At 40.1% G+C, this 15,832-nt stretch overlaps 1 protein-coding gene across 5 annotated transcripts in view; it reads left to right on the forward strand.

Moving 5' to 3' along the window:
• Nucleotides 1-15,832, forward strand: part of STAG1 (STAG1 cohesin complex component) — a 381,779-nt gene that overhangs the window by 4,726 nt on the left and 361,221 nt on the right. For 2 of the 5 annotated variants that reach the window (XM_084638723.1, XM_084638722.1), the window contains exon 2: nt 5,207-5,247. The exons of the other annotated variants lie outside the window; for them this stretch is intronic. The gene's annotated coding sequence lies outside the window, so the exon portion shown is untranslated. The remainder of the gene's footprint in view (nt 1-5,206; nt 5,248-15,832) is intronic. 5 annotated transcript variants of the gene reach the window in all.

A 15,832-nucleotide genomic window follows, 5' to 3' on the forward strand; every position in this document is an offset into this window, starting at 1 on the left:
CAGAAAGGAACATCAGAATCGCCTCCAGGCTGTGCCATTGCAGGAAGCATTAGTAGCTAAATCTTCTGGCTCTGGTATGCAGGAATCCATAAGTGCTGGGAGACCAGTCTTGGTTCTGACCATTGAAGGAGCTAAGAAGTCTGACAGTGTCTTGCTGCAGATATCTGCTTCCTTGACTGTAGCTACACCAACCGTTCCAGTCACTATGAATCCACAAAGATCAGCTTTGACTGAACACAAATGCTTGGTCTCTGCTGAAAAAAACCAGTTCACAAGAGCATATCTCAAAGAATCTGCTTTCCCATTTCTGCTCACTGCAGTTCAAAAGTATTCTCATAAGGCTCTGACCTCTAAAGACCTTTGAAACCTCTTTATAAACCTGTAATTCACCTAATGCTTCCTTGGAGATATCAGATTTTACTAATTCCTTGGTTACTATGATGGCTCAAATTCATCACATAGAGTTCCTTGAACTCCTTTGTTCAGATATGCCTTTGGATTGGGGTCCCCCATTACAGCGCTGGATAAGTTTCTATCAGTGTCCAAAGGTAGAGGAAAGAAGTGTAAGGCATTGGAGCCAGTTCTTCCTTCTCTTTCTCCAGGAAGGAAAAAATCTTGCAAGATGAAACCTGTTTCCTTAGCTATGCAAACCTCCCCCTAAGACCTCAACTGGTTCTCCAGGGAAATATGTCTGAGCTTCTCAACTTTGCAATTACTCAAGCTGCTGTTCTTACCTTTAGAGACTTCTTTGAATTGGGCTTTGGATTCACATTCAGATCCGCAATCAGACCATAACTGGTCTCATACCTTTCCTTGCTTTCTTCCCAGAAAATAGATTAGGGAACCTACAACGCATTATCAAAGCTCTTGTTTCCATCTCTTCAGACTGCAAGATCATCATTTCTCTCCCAGGGTTTATGCTGGGGAGTTACCTATTGGGTGCTGGCAGGACTGGGAGATACCACATGGGCAATGTGGTCATATGGTTCTTCCCTAGGTATTATCCTCATTTTAAGAGGTCTGAAGAAAAGTAGCTGCAAAGCCTTCTGCCAGGGTTTAGTACAAATGTCCTGCACTAGATCTGTTCTTCCCAGATCTATCGCGGTCATTGATATTTAGGGAACCATCTCCTTTTACTAGTCCTACGCATTCCGTCTGAAGAGGAAGTAGAACATCTTATTGACTGTCTGAATGCAGATACAGCTACTGATGTTTAAACTTCACTGGATGACTGTTGGGGTGCAACATCATCTTCCTCTCCTTCCAAAGATATGCTCCAATTTCATGAGTTCATAGGAAGGATAACTACCTTAAAAATCCCTTCAGTAGCATCAAAGAAAACTATACATCCAGTTTTTGATGTTTTGGTTTCATCCTCTAGGAGTCTGTCCTCTTAGACAGTTTATTACAGCCAGTGAAAAATACTCACTTAAACCCTGCATCTTGGCAACTTCTAAAAAAGGAGACAGGTTGTACCAACTCTCTCCTAAGGGCTTTCCACACCCATCCTTCTCAAAATTCGTTAGTGGTGGATCTGCAGCTCAAAGTGGTAATGGGACTCAAGTCCACTCTGCAATCTCTGACAGAGAAAGTAAGAAGCTAGATGCTCTGGACATTAAAATAGCTAGTTATCAGGCTGTGATGTCCTATTACTAATATCATTTATAGGAGGAAAATAGCACTGTTTTCCCAGTTGCTGCCAGAAGACAAGAGCAAACTGGTCAAAGCATTGATTACTGAAGGTTGTTTGGTCGCTAACCACACCCTGAGATATTCCTTCAGTACTTCTGATCTAGCATCTAAAGCTGTAGCACCCTCGGTTACTTTGATGTGCTACTTGTGGGTATGCTCATCTGGACTACTTCTGGAAGGAAGAACCTGGATAGAGACTTACTATTTGATGGTGAAGGGCTGCTTAACTGTAAAAGAGAAACTCCTAGAGAAATTAAAAGATACAAGTCTACAACAAAGTCTAGGGGTACCAGTGTTTTGTTACTAGGGACAGTCTCTGCTTTCTGTTCCTTTCAGGGAAATACCAGCTCAACTTCAATAGACACACAAATCCTACAAACTTTTAAGTTAAAAGGTAGATCTGCTGCCTCATCTACCTCTGCACTGGCCTCTTGGTTTGACAGGATTCATGAAAACAAACGGGATTTAAACCTGCAAACAGCCTCTTTTTCATTTGGAAACAGTCTCCCATTTATTAGAGCCTTGGCGTACTGTCACCACAGATCATGAATCTTGGAGATTAACAGGATTATTCCATTCAGTTTGACACTAGCATTCTGCCCAACTCCTGCTTCCTCTTACCTCTTCAGGGATCCTTCTCATGAGAACTTGCTAAGATCAGAAGTTGGTTCACTACTAGAGTTAGTTCCTGAAGAGTTTTGGGGAAGGAATTTTATTGCAGGAACTTTTTGATCCCCAAGGAGGCTCCAACTCATTGTAGACCTTCGGAAGCTCAGTTCTGTCATAAGAAGATTCAGATTTCTCATGCTTACTATAGCTTCACATCCTTCTCCACCCAAGATTGGGTTTGGGTTCTCGATTTGCAAGATGCTTATTTACACATCTCAGTCAGATATTTGCATTGAAAATACTTGAAGCTTGTTGTGGGGGAGATGATCAACACAAGGTTCAATCATTTGGTATGTTTATGGCACCTCAAGTGTTGATAAAACCTTTTTCAGCAGTACAGGCACAATTGAGACGTCAGGATACCCATATCCTGACTTGGATGTTTGGCACCTCATGGTATTCTAATAGAAGGATCTGGAGCAAAAGCTACATTATAAATACATGCCTCATTCAAAATAAATTGGACAAAATCACACCATTCAGAATTGCCAATAAAAGTCATGATCTCGGTTGGAGCTCTCAAAAAGGCAGTGCTTTCCTTCTGGAAGAAAGGTACTTAGAAGTGGAACAGGAGAACTCACGTTATATGGTGATTGATGTTCTTCCTTACACAATTTGCCTTATGGTGTCTGTGATGTACGTAACTGTGCGTATCTAAAGATGAGCTCTCTTCATTGGCTAGCAAGACACTATATATCACGTACAGATGGCATGTTTATGAAATTGATATTGCATTATTGAGAGATGCATCCTTCATATGTTGGGCTCTTGAGCCCTTTCTACCTCAGCTGCAGAGTGGAGTGGTTTAGGTATTGACTATAATGTTTTATGTCAACAGACAGGTGGAGCACATTCCTGTCACCTGTGCAGAGTTGTATAGCCCTGTGGGAGTTGTGCATAGTCTACCAAACTAATCTTATAGCTCTACACCTTGCAGGCATGGACAATATATTGGCAGACCAGCGGGGCAGACATTTACACAGTCAGCATGAGTGATCATTCAAGAATTGGTAGTGAACAATATTTCCCTCTCTGGGAATGTTTGGCAAGATGTATTTCCAGATGCCAGAGGTTTTGCTTCACAGTACGAGCAGACAATCAGTTCATCTTGGATCCATACTTTCTAGACTTTTTGGGTAGATCTCCTCTATGCATTCTTCCAATTCCTTTAATTCAGAGAGCTCTCAGGAAAATCAAATATCACAAAACCAGGGCTGGTGTTATTGTCCCAGGTTGGGCAAGACAACAGTGATTCTCAGATCTACTGTGACTATCACAAAGGGTTTATCTGTGTCTGCAGCAATTTCCGACCTATTGGCTCAACAGAGTTCAAATTTGCTATCAGTACACAGAGTCTCTCCACTTGACAGCATGGACCATTGGACTTCGACAGAAGTAAAAATGTTGTTAAAGTTAATTTTTAAAATCAAATTTACACAAATTAAGAAGCAAGGTACTGTACATCTGGGGTCAGGCTTGGGTTATGAGGGATTATAAGTGTTGGTTACAAGGTTCATAAGATATATACATCGTACATAACCAGCATAGACCCAGATTGGGAAACGGGAGTTTTTAAAATGTCAGTAGATAAGTGATCTTGGGTATGCCACCCATAGAATGTATTTAGAGTCCAGGTCTGTATTGGTGTAGTGAATAAGTACATGGGTGGGGTGCATCCCTTGGGTCGTCAGGGAAGGAAGGAAGTGGGTTGTTTCGCTGAGTGGTGTTCTTGATTATTCGACCTGGTACTGTCAGTGTCCTGTGATGTGCTCCATGTATTACTACTTACAGACTCTTCCCAGAGACCAGTGTAGTGTGCGAAGAGCACTTGTAAAGTGGCTGTGGTGTATACTGTGGGGATGAGGATGTGAGTGCAGGCATAGAACCAAAGTGGTCAGGCTAGTTGTCTACTCTTTTGTATCATTAGAACTGGAAAGATCTGCCTGTCCTGCACTTCCATTTCCTGATCATGTATGTATTCTGCATTTGTTGTCCTCAGTCCTGGCTTTGGTCTCTTCCATCAACTCTTCAAGCATCTTTGTCTTTTTTAGCTCCAGCTGATAACACTGGTCATATTGACCAGCAGTTTCCCTTTGGAACTCTTGTAGCACGTCTGCCCTGATTCTTCATTGCTTGATGAGGTGGTCGCTCAATGTTTCTGAGGCATTCATGGGTGTGTCTCTCTCTCTCTCTCTCTTTTTTTTTTTAAAAGTGTAACCCTGGAGATGTCCTGGGAGGAAGTAGAGGGAACTTTTTTTTTTTTAAAAAAGGGTGGATCGGGGAAAGGAGTATATAAGCATAATTTCTATAGTTTATCACATTTTTCTTACTTTCCAGCAACATGGATGCTTTTATCTATGGTTTCACATGCCAAACTTAACTTGAGGCATTTTTCTCACCTTCTCCAGTGTTAGTGTGGTAGACACCCTTTTGTCACTAGTTTACTTTACAAAATTTAGATGAAGTAATTTTTTAAAAATTGAATACTAATGATCAGGTGGTGGGGTCAAGGTAGAAGCTCAAAAGCCAAGGGGAACAGTGGCAGTAAATATTCCATATTATTTTAGGTAGTGGCTACTGTGAACTATAGCAGTATTCTGGAGTTGCCAAAGTGGAAAAGGGAACAAATGTTGCAGGGAGTTGGGCAAAATTCAGCAACATTTGCAGTTGAATTTTTCATCTCTTAGATAACACCAGACTACTGGAGGAAAGGTATAGGCAAGAGTTCTGTTTAAGATGAGATGTGGGGGGAGGAGGCGGCAGAGGCTGGCTTAGCTTTCCACACAATTTACTTGATCCCTTGGAGAATTTGCTTAGTGAAAAGTTTTCTCACATTTTTTCACAGGCATGGGCAAAGAGAAGATCTAAAATTAACAAGCTTTTAAGGTAAAGTCTGTTACTGGTACTTGCAGAATGCAATACCTCCTCTTCCCCAAGTAACTGCAGGTGTGTGTTCGACACCTTCGTGTTGTGTTTTTGGTTTTTTAGGTGTGTGGCTTATGCTTTGCTTTATGGAGGAAAACTGTTTCCCTGTATTGCTTTTTTCCAGCATATGCCGTAAGTACCATTTACTGGCACAGTGGCACATGTGAGCTGTATATGGATTAGCATTTCCTTATATGGCTAATGAATTATGACTTGCTGTTTGCATGTATGTCAGTTGAAATCTGCCCATTACTGTTGTAACAATAAAAATACACTTGGTTAAGCATCAGACCTTTTGTGTGTGCACTTTTCTGTTCCCCCCCACTTCCTTGTCATTTATCAGGAATATGTCTATGTGCAAGGATTGGGGGTGGGGAAAGCAGGGAGGGATGAGGGTGAAGGGACACGTAACATTTTTGCTGTAAAATGTAACATCTGCAGTAGTAAAGCTTTTAACAGTGGTCACCATTACTCCCATACCACATCTTTACAAATATAAAATTATAAATGTTATTTACAAGGCTGAGAAGATGTGTTCTCATCATTGTTGAAGTCTGGATCTACCTCCAGTGATGTGTGTGTTTGAAAGTTACTAGAAGTTCTGGGATTCTGGCAGCGTTTTCCCAGGCCATGAAGTTTCAGCTGTGGTGGGCCCTATTTCAGTGGTATCAGCCACAGTGTTCTGTGACTTGAAGCTTGGGGTCATTATTGTCCCATTTTAGTGGAATGACAGGCCTTACTGTCCATAGTATATTCTGGGATTGTGTTAGGGCATATGCTAATTATAATGTCCATTTCATCGTAAGATTGAAAGTGAGTAAGGCCCCTTCCATATTTGGCATTATTCTTAGCTTTTTGGCAGATATCTTTCAGGCACATTATCCCCTCCCTGAATTGGTTTCCCGTCTAGTGTATCTCCATCTGGATGAGCTTCTTTGCAATGCCATTGTAATAGGCTTTTATTCCTATTACTGGAACCAAAGTCATGCACTGATGGCACCTCACTCCAAAAGTTTACTGGCACTTTTTATGAGTGCCTCTGGCCAGAAGGCAACTTGTAATGCCTTTTGCTAGCCATGTATTTGAATCCAGGACCTTGTGGAAAGAAAAGTTGACTGATGTAAACAGCTCACAAGGAAAGGCCATAACAATGTGCTGGACGATATGTACTGATTTGTATCTTCTAAACCAGGGGTGGGCAAATCTGAGTATGGAAATTGTATGGCAGGCCATGAATGCCCAGTGGGGGAGGAAGACTCTATGGGGTGTAGCATGGGGGGGCTCTATAAAGGATGTTACCAAGGGGGGGGGGAGTGGAGACTCATGGGGTGTGTGTGTGGGGGGGCTCTGTGGGATGGTACTGGGCACTCCTAGTTTGCCCACTCCTGTTCTAGACCCTGTGACCTCTTGACCAAGGAGAACTGGGAGGGGAGCAGATGGTCAGGCATCCTCACTGGTCATTTTGAGGGACTGATTTAGATTTGTTTTAATCCTGCACTGACCTGGAGGTACACTGACGCACTGAGCCTAAAACAGGGCTAAAGCCTAGGCCTTGACCTGGATTAGCTGACACAATTTGTAATTTATCAAGCTCACAATTTAGAGATTTGGGAATATGGACAGAGGGTGAATTATAGTTGAGGGAATCACTGAGCTATAACAACCATAAATCCTAGTCTAGATGAGGCCCAGGTGTCAGAGAAATGAACCTGAAGGTTGCCAGATCCTTTTCCCATGTCATGCTGCAAGCTCCATGCAATGGGGTAGCTGTGTCAGTCCAAAACTCAATCTTCCCACTCCTTTCAACTGTATCTTTCAAGAGCTTGCTTGTGGTGCATACCCCCATCCTTTCTCCAAATCAGCAGAAATACTGTGGGCTCCCCATTAAGTCAAACCTTTAACGAAGGATGTAGAAGGAGGGTGACACCACTGTCCCAACTTAATTTAGCTAGAATACCACTGTTTTCCTAACAGGTCTTTGTGTCTAACTTTATCAGCAGAATGCAGCAGCCCCTCCCTTCTAACAGGAAATTAAGGTAAAGGGGCTGAGATGGTAAAACAAAAAGAACCAAAAAAGATATTAAAATGAAGGGTTAAAAAATGGACATCTGAATATCTTGTGAAATTTTAAATCACTTCTTCTGTTTATGCATTATACATTTTAATTACAAGAGTCCTTTTTGCCACAGGATTCCGAAGGCCCAATATTTAATTCCTTTCCTACTATCTGCACTTTTTTTTAACCAGTTTAAGTGTATGTTCTTTGAATGTTACCTCTAAAGTATGTTTGCTTTTATATACTTGTAAACTACAGGATGGCTTACTTGATATTCAGAGTTCATAGTGTCACTGAGATTTAATCTTGAAAGTGTCATATCTTGCTACATTCTGTTACTCTTATATATATATTGTGTTTTGCCAGGAGAGTAAACTAACATTAATTTTTATCCATTACCTCAAGTAGATGAGATGAGTAGATTTTGTGCATAAGTAGCTAAAATTTCATGAGAACTAGTGGTGACCAGTGGCTTTGCTGCTCAAGTTTATGGTTTTATTGTAAGTATGAGTGAGGGTGGGTGTGTTGTTCTGAGACATACTGATTTGTGCAGGTGGAAAATGAGGTGTGTGTACTGCAGGGTTTTTTTTGTGTGCTAGTTATAGTGTCGTGTAGGTGGTTCTGTTGATTTGTGTTGGGGGAGGATTATGCTGGGCAATTTTGGGTTGTGGGGAGTTTGATTCACCAACCGCATAACTCAATACACTCTTTGAAGAACTGTGGCAGTTGGGCCAAATAATCCACCATCTGTGCAATCTCTCATATTACTGACTCATTACCTCCATTATAATTGTTGCATGTAAATTAGCTGTAGCTTAAAGGTAGTGAGTGTTATATTTGATATTACAGTGGTTTAGGACTGTTGGCATAGGTAGATGCATGCCTTACTGTTTTTTATATATATAGACATTGTGTGCACTAACTTTAATGCTTTGTGACTCTCTTACAGTGCTGTAAGATGAGACTTTTCTGTCGTAAATGACATCATTTGTAAATATGTGAGAATTGGTTTAAATTAAACTCAAATCCTGAACTTATTTAAACAAAATTCCTTTTATACTGTGTATTTGCTTCCTGGAGAAGTTTTCGTTTTCTTTTATTACTGAAAAAATCTACCCCCTGGATGCTAATGTCACTGTCATATTGATTTTCAGTCCCCTGTAAAGGGAATTTGCGAAGATAGTGATAGGTTTCATAGCAGTACTTATTTCTGCAGTGTCATAGTTGTATGTTGAGCTTGATATCCATAAGATAGGGTCCTACAATGCGTGAGGTTATCACTCAGTAAGACAGGAGAGACACAAGAGGAAAACACATGGGGAAAACAGTGCAAGGGGAGGTGCCAAAACCCTGCAATAGACTGCTGCATGGGAAGTGTGGATGTGAATGTGCATATAGATTCTGTTTAGCATTTGGAAAAAGTACAGAGTTTGTAAGTGTAATCACTTTGTCTGACAATACAGACAAAAGAAAACTGTAAATTCAGTGAAGGAACTCTGTTCCAGTGATAAACCATTGTGCACTGATTCCATACAATAGTAGTCACGGTAGACATACTAAACTATTACATTGAACATCAGTGGTACATTGTGTACAAGTTGGATACAGATGCTGAAATCATGTATTACCACATGATCATTGTGCAGCCTGAAAAACAGACTTCCACTGATGCAGCAAGCGATGGATTCCTTATTTCTGTGGCGGGAAGCTGCTGCTTCACTCCAGTATGCCAAAAACAGAGAAGTTAGGCACACCTGTGTCACTGTCACAGTGGGGACAGAACACCTATTTTACATCTGGAATCAGGCCAGCAATTGGGTCTTGTGAAAATACAAGCTACCCTGTGAATGGTCAGGGCAAAACAAAAAGAGACTTTACAAGTGATCATGAGCGTGTTAACTTTGTTGGGAAAGTTCATAGATAATATAATTGATGAAACTGTGCATATGAGAAGATTGCTGAGGCGCCTGAAACAGTGAAAATGAAAAAAATATTACAGTACTCATCTCTGAATTTGCATGGCAATATTTTAATGTTTTTTGACATATAAAAAGTTCTTTGCATGCCTCTAAAAATGGACTAGGTGTAGTACTGCTGCAAAGGAAAGACTGACTCGGGACCTGTAGTATAGGCATTCAGAACCTTCACAAACACAGAACGCAGATACATGCAATTCGGAAAGGATACTCTAGTCACCTTCGGTTGCAAAGCTTTCCACAGCTATGTCTGTTGATTGTGACTGAAACTGATTGCAAGCTGTTGCTACTTGTTTCTTTCAAAGAATCTGTTGCAAGCATCACATAAGTTTCAAAGCGTCTTACTGAACTTCAAAAACATGATTGATTTCAATCAAGGAAATCTATTTAATTGTCCAATATTTGGGAGGAATAATTCCATCTAGATCAAGAGCCAGAAACTGAATCTGATGTCGTCCACGTCAACTGGGTAGAGTACTCAGGTGCTGTCTAACCTCACCTGGGAAAAGTAACAAGGTGATAGAGCACAGGATGAGACACTGCAGTCCGTGATATATGCTGTACTTCTCAGGTGGAAAAAAGCGTTTAACTACTATGTACCTCACAGGCATAATTTCTCTGTGGTAGATGGTGTTCTCCTTAAAGGAAGGTAAGTGGTGTAAAGTAGAGGTGGTGTGGTTTTGTGGAATGTTGGTCCATCTTCTTTGGGGAGAGGGGACTGTATAGTTTGGATGGCTTCCACCTCCATAGAAGGGGTACCAATCTCCATTGGGACAGGCTGGCTAGAGTAGTCAGGAGGGGATTAAACTAGTAGCAAAAGGAGAGGATAAAAAGAGGGATGATATGAGCACTTGAGATGATACCAAAATTAGTCAAAACACATGAAGAGAAGAAATTCTTGAATTGCCTTACACCAATGGCAGAAGCTTGAGTAACAGACCAGAGAAATTAGTATTGCTCATTTATCAGCATACATTTGATCTAGTTGGTATTACTGAAACCTGATGGGATGATCCACACAATTGGAATGTTAAAATCAATGTTTCTAACCTATTTTGGAAGATCGAGTAGGCAAAAAGGGAGATGGAGTGGCACTCTGTCAAAAATGGCATTACCTGTTTCTGAGTAACTGATAACTTGGAAGAAAATAACCTTTGAATAGTTATGGATCAGTCTCCTAACAGATACAGCACTAGATGGGATACTAGCTGGTGTCTGCTACAGACCATCAAATCACACTCAGAACCAGGATGACTGTCTCCTTAGGCACCTCTTTCTAATGTATCGGGGGAAAAAGCCCTGCACGTCATTGGGGGATTTCAATTTGAATGACATATGCCTGAGATCTCATGTGGACAGTATTAAAGCATCCTTGGAATTTCTAATCATTATAGATGACAATTTCCTAATTCAAAAAGAGTTGCAGTCAACACCAGGGAATTCTTTATTAGCTATGCCTTGTCCTAACAGATAAAGAGGAATTGATAACAAAACTAAAAATTAATGGTAGCTTAGGTGCAAGCGATCATGAATTGATCAGATCTATAATATGAAGAATAAATCCAGACCAGTCTTTATATATTCTTGATGCTTTAATAGGTCCAGTTTCACAAAACTGAAAACAATTATGAGCTAAATCAGTCAGGAGGAAGAATTTAATCAGAAAAATGAATGATAATTGAGAATCATTTAAGAAAATCTTACTAAGATGCTCAAGAAGCTAGAATCCCACAATCAAGGAAGAAGGCTGTACTAGTTAAAAACTGACTTGGTTTACAGGGGAAGTGAAAGCAGCTATTGTAAAAAAAAAAAAAAAAAAAAGGGGGGGGGGAGAAAAGGGAAATTAATATTAATGAATATAAATCAGAAGCTAGGAATCGTAGAAAATTCATAAGGGAAGCAAAAAGACACCAAGAAAAATCTGTGGCCAGCAGAGTTCAGGACAATAAAGAGGAGTTTTCAAAATATATTAAGAACAAAAAGAATCCTGACAGTGGTGTTGGTCCTTCTGCTAGATGGAAATGGTAGAATTGTCAATAATAATGCAGAAAAGGCAGAAATATTCAGTAAATATTTCTGTTCCGTACTGGGGGGAAAACAGATTATGTAGTCTCATCATATGATGATAACTTTATAGATAACTGAATCTTTCCATTCCACTAGTATCTCAGGAGGATGTTAAACAGCTTCTATTAAAGATAGACATTTTTAGTTCAGCAGGTCCAGATGACTTGCACCAAGAGTTTTAAAAGAGCTGGCTGAACAATTAATTCCAATTTTCAGTAAGTCTTGGAGCAGTGGGGAAGTTCCAGAAGAGTGAAAGAAAGCTAATGTTGGGTCAGTTTTTAAAAAGGGTAAATGGGATGACCATGATAATTATCGGCACATCAATATAGATATAGATCCTGGTCAAGATAATGGAGTGGTTGATCCGGGATTCCTTTAATAAATAATTAAAGGAGAATGCTATTCAGCATAAGTTTATGGAAAATAGAATCTGTCAGACTATCTTAATACCCTTTTTAATGAGATTACAAATTTGGTTGATAAGGGTAATAATGTTGACATAATATATTTAGACTTCTCTAAGGTGTTTGACTTGGTGAAGCATGATATTTTGATTAAAATCTAGAACCGTATAAAATTAAAATGCACGTTAACTGGACTATAAACTGGTTAACTGATAGGTCTCAAACGTAATTGTAAACGGGGAGTTGTCATGGAGTAGGTGCATTTCCAGTGGAGTCCCACCGTGATCAGTTCTTGTCCTTATGCTATTTAAGATTTTTATCAGTGATCTGGAAGAAACATAAAATCATCACTGATAAAATTTGCAGCTGACCCAAATTTGTGGGTGTGGAAAATAATGAAAAGGAAAGGCCACTGATCCAGAACGATCTGGATCACTGGATAAATTGGGTGCATGCAAATAATGTTCATTTTAGTATGGCTAAAAGTAAATGTATACATCTAGGAACGAAGAATGTAGGCCATATTTACAGAATAGAGGACTCTATCCTGGGAAGCAGTGACTCTGAAAGATTTAGGGAGCTATGGTGAATAATTAGCTGATCATGTACTCCTGTTGTGACACTATAGCCAAAAAGAGTTAAGGCGATACTAGGATGCATAAACAGGGAAATCTAGAGGAGGAATAGAGGTTACTTTATTTGTCACTAGTGTGACCTCTGCTGAGCACTATGTCCAGTTCTGGTGCCCTCTATTCAAGAAGGATGTTGATATATTGGAGAGGGTTCATAGAAGAGCCACAAGAATGATTAAAGCTATAGGAAACATTCCTTCTAGTGATAGACTGAGCTCTTTGAGTCTATTTTAGGTGAACAAAGAGAAGTCTAAAAAGTGACTTGATTATAGTCTGTAAGTATTTACCTGGGGAACAAATATTGAGTAATGGGCTCTTCAGTCTAGCAGAGAAAGGTATAACATGAACCAATGATTGGAAGTTGAAGCTAGACAAATTCAGACGGCAAATAAGCTATCATTTTATTACAGTGATCTTATTTAACCAGTGGAACAACATACCAAGGTTTGTGGTGGATTGACCATCGCTGACCATTTTGAAATCAAGATTGGATATTTTTCTAAAAGATATGCTGTGGGAATTATTTTGGAGAAGTTCTGTGGCCTGTGTTAAACAGAGGTTAGCCGAGATGATCAAAATGGTCCCTTCTGGTCTTGGACTCTGAATCTATGTAGGCATTTTGTGATCCAGTTAAAGTAGGGGAAAAAAGAGGACTAGCAGTAATATATTCAGCAGGTACGAACAAAGATATCATTGTTAAGGTAAATGTTTCTACCACGTGCCAAATGTATAGAAAACCGGTAGGTAGGTAACCATATTCAAGTTACAGACACATCAGTTAGAGTCTGGGATACAGATGATGAGGTGGACATTTTTGCTCTAGAGGCCAGAAATTATTGTGCCGTTATTGATGCATATTCAAACTATCCAGAGGTGGCTCAACTAAAGAAACCCACACTGGCTTTCAGAGAAATAGTAGAGCTTGGTTATATTATAGTTTGAGTAAAAACTCTCCCCCCCCCCCCACTGGAGAGTCAGTAGACTTGCTTGATAATGATTTGTCAGACAGAGCAATGCCAAAACAACAAGAAGCAGTTGCACCTCTGGGTCTGTCAGCTGACTAGCCTGCTGCAACTTCCAGAAAAACAGTGACAGAATGATTTAGTGGCCCCTCCTCTCCCTCCGTTCCACCAACGACTTAGATTGATTTGTAGAATTAATTTGTTCATATAGAAGATAGAGAATTTTTAATTATTTTTTTAATAAAAGTGTGGCACAGGTGCTATTGTTATGTACAGGTGTTGAGTGTGCCTGAATAATTGAGTTACTCTTCACATACCATCCTTGCCCATACATCCTTAATTTGGTTCCCCTGTGTGTATACATTGATAGTCTTTAATGACGACATTACATATTTTTTTCCACAGGATCCCTAACTTACTCAGCTCATAGGATGGCTTAGGGTGTGAATCTGAGTGATATTGTGAATGAGGCTGTGGTCTGTAGGACGCCTGCTTTGTTGTTTATTGTGAAGAGGCAGGAGACTGCGGGAAGAGACTGGATGGTGGTCTAGTTAAGGCAGGTGGCCTGTCTTATATTCTGGTTGGTTAACTGGGGCGAGATGTGGAGAAGTGCTGAAAGGCTCATGATTTTGCCCAGGGGTGGGGGGGCAAGGGCGGGGATCGACAGCACAAAAGAGAGAGTCTTCCTGCTCCCAGTTCTGGTGCTTGGCACTACAGTGGAAAATTGTAGCTCAGCCCTTGTAGTCCTACAATGGAAGATGCTCATTCACTTCATTGGGGTAGTGCACGTACAATCTGGGCTCATAAAAGCTGTGTGGGGATGGAGCATGCACAATACACATGAAAACTTTGAAGCCTCTCCTTGGCACAAACTGACTTTCAGAGGTTTTATAACTCAGCCAGATCACAGTGGATTTTCACAAGGATAGCAAAAGGCACATCCCTGACACAAGGGCAGTCATCACCCTGTCTATCCCTACTGCATTTAAAGTCCACACACCAAATTTTGGAGGCACTAGAACTTAATTGTAAGAACATTTTAACATGTGCAGAACAATGTAGTTTCTCCCTAACTTCAGTCTGAGAAACAGCTGAACTGTTTTTCAATTGCAACTTTTCAAAACAGTTCAGCCCCGGGCAGTCACCCCGCAGGGAAAGTTTCAGCCCAAACAATTACAGCTTGTAAAGTTATAAGCAAATTAAAACATGAGTTTACAATGGGAAGTGTTTGGCACTGGCAACCTCTTATAACATCAGGGTGGAGTGATTTAAATCAAGGAACAATGTAAGCTGCCTTTACCTGACTAAGAGCTTTGACAAACCTCAAGTCAACAGTGTTTAGGTCAGAATTGTTAATACCAACAGACCAAAATGTTTAAAATCAGAGGACATGTGCATGTATGGACCTTTATTATTACTTACAGCTTTCATGGGAGAAGGTTGCTATCTGTTGCTTTTCTGGGGAGCAGTTGGTAATTTGCTTATGCATGGCATCAGTATCATGGCCAGCACCATCACCAATAGGTGAAACCCAGAGCTATACTGTCATACCATTGTCTTTTTTTTCCTGATTCTGAAACATGCTCTGACAAGATGTGTTGAGGAATCAAACCAAATGATACTCCATCCTCTGTAGTGTCAATTTCGTCCCCTATCTTATTCCTCCTACCTTCTTTTCTCATCTTTTCTTCCATCTAATAAGAGTCAGCTTGTCTAGTGAGGACAGAGTGAACCTTGCAACACTTTCCTATGACCAAAGAGGCAAGCTAAATGATGCTTTAGCCCAGCTCTAGTTAAGTTTCCCAAGTCCTTGGGTGGGTAATAAGGTAGGACTGTCAATCGATTACAAAAATAGAATACCATTTATTTCAATATTTTTGGATGTTTTCTATATTTTCAAATACATAGATTTCAGTTACAACACATAACAGTGTACACTGCTCACTTTATATTTATATTTGATTATAAATATTTGTGCTGTAAAGAACAAAAGAAATAGCATTTTTCGGTTCCTCATACAAGCATTGTAGTGCAATTTATCATTGTCATAAATATAAAGGGAAGGGTAAACCCCTTTGAAATCCCTCCTGGCCAGGGGAAAGCTCCTCTCACCTGTAAAGGGTTAAGAAGCTAAAGGTACCTCGCTGGCACCTGACCAAAATGACCAATGAGGAGACAAGATACTTTCAAAAGCTGGGAGGAGGGAGAGAAACAAAGGGTCTGTGTCTGTCTATATGCTGGTCTTTACCGGGGATAGACCAGGAATGGAGTCTTAGAACTTTTAGTAAGTAATCTAGCTAGGTATGTGTTAGATTATGATTTCTTTAAATGGCTGAGAAAAGAATTGTGCTGAATAGAATAACTATTTCTGTCTGTGTATCTTTTTTGTAACTTAGTTTTGCCTAGAGGGGTTCTCTGTTTTTGAATCTAATTACCCTGTAAGATATCT

Source organism: Lepidochelys olivacea, assembly GCF_965140295.1.
Source record: "Lepidochelys olivacea isolate rLepOli2 genome assembly, chromosome: 9".
Taxonomy (NCBI): Eukaryota; Metazoa; Chordata; order Testudines; family Cheloniidae; genus Lepidochelys; species Lepidochelys olivacea.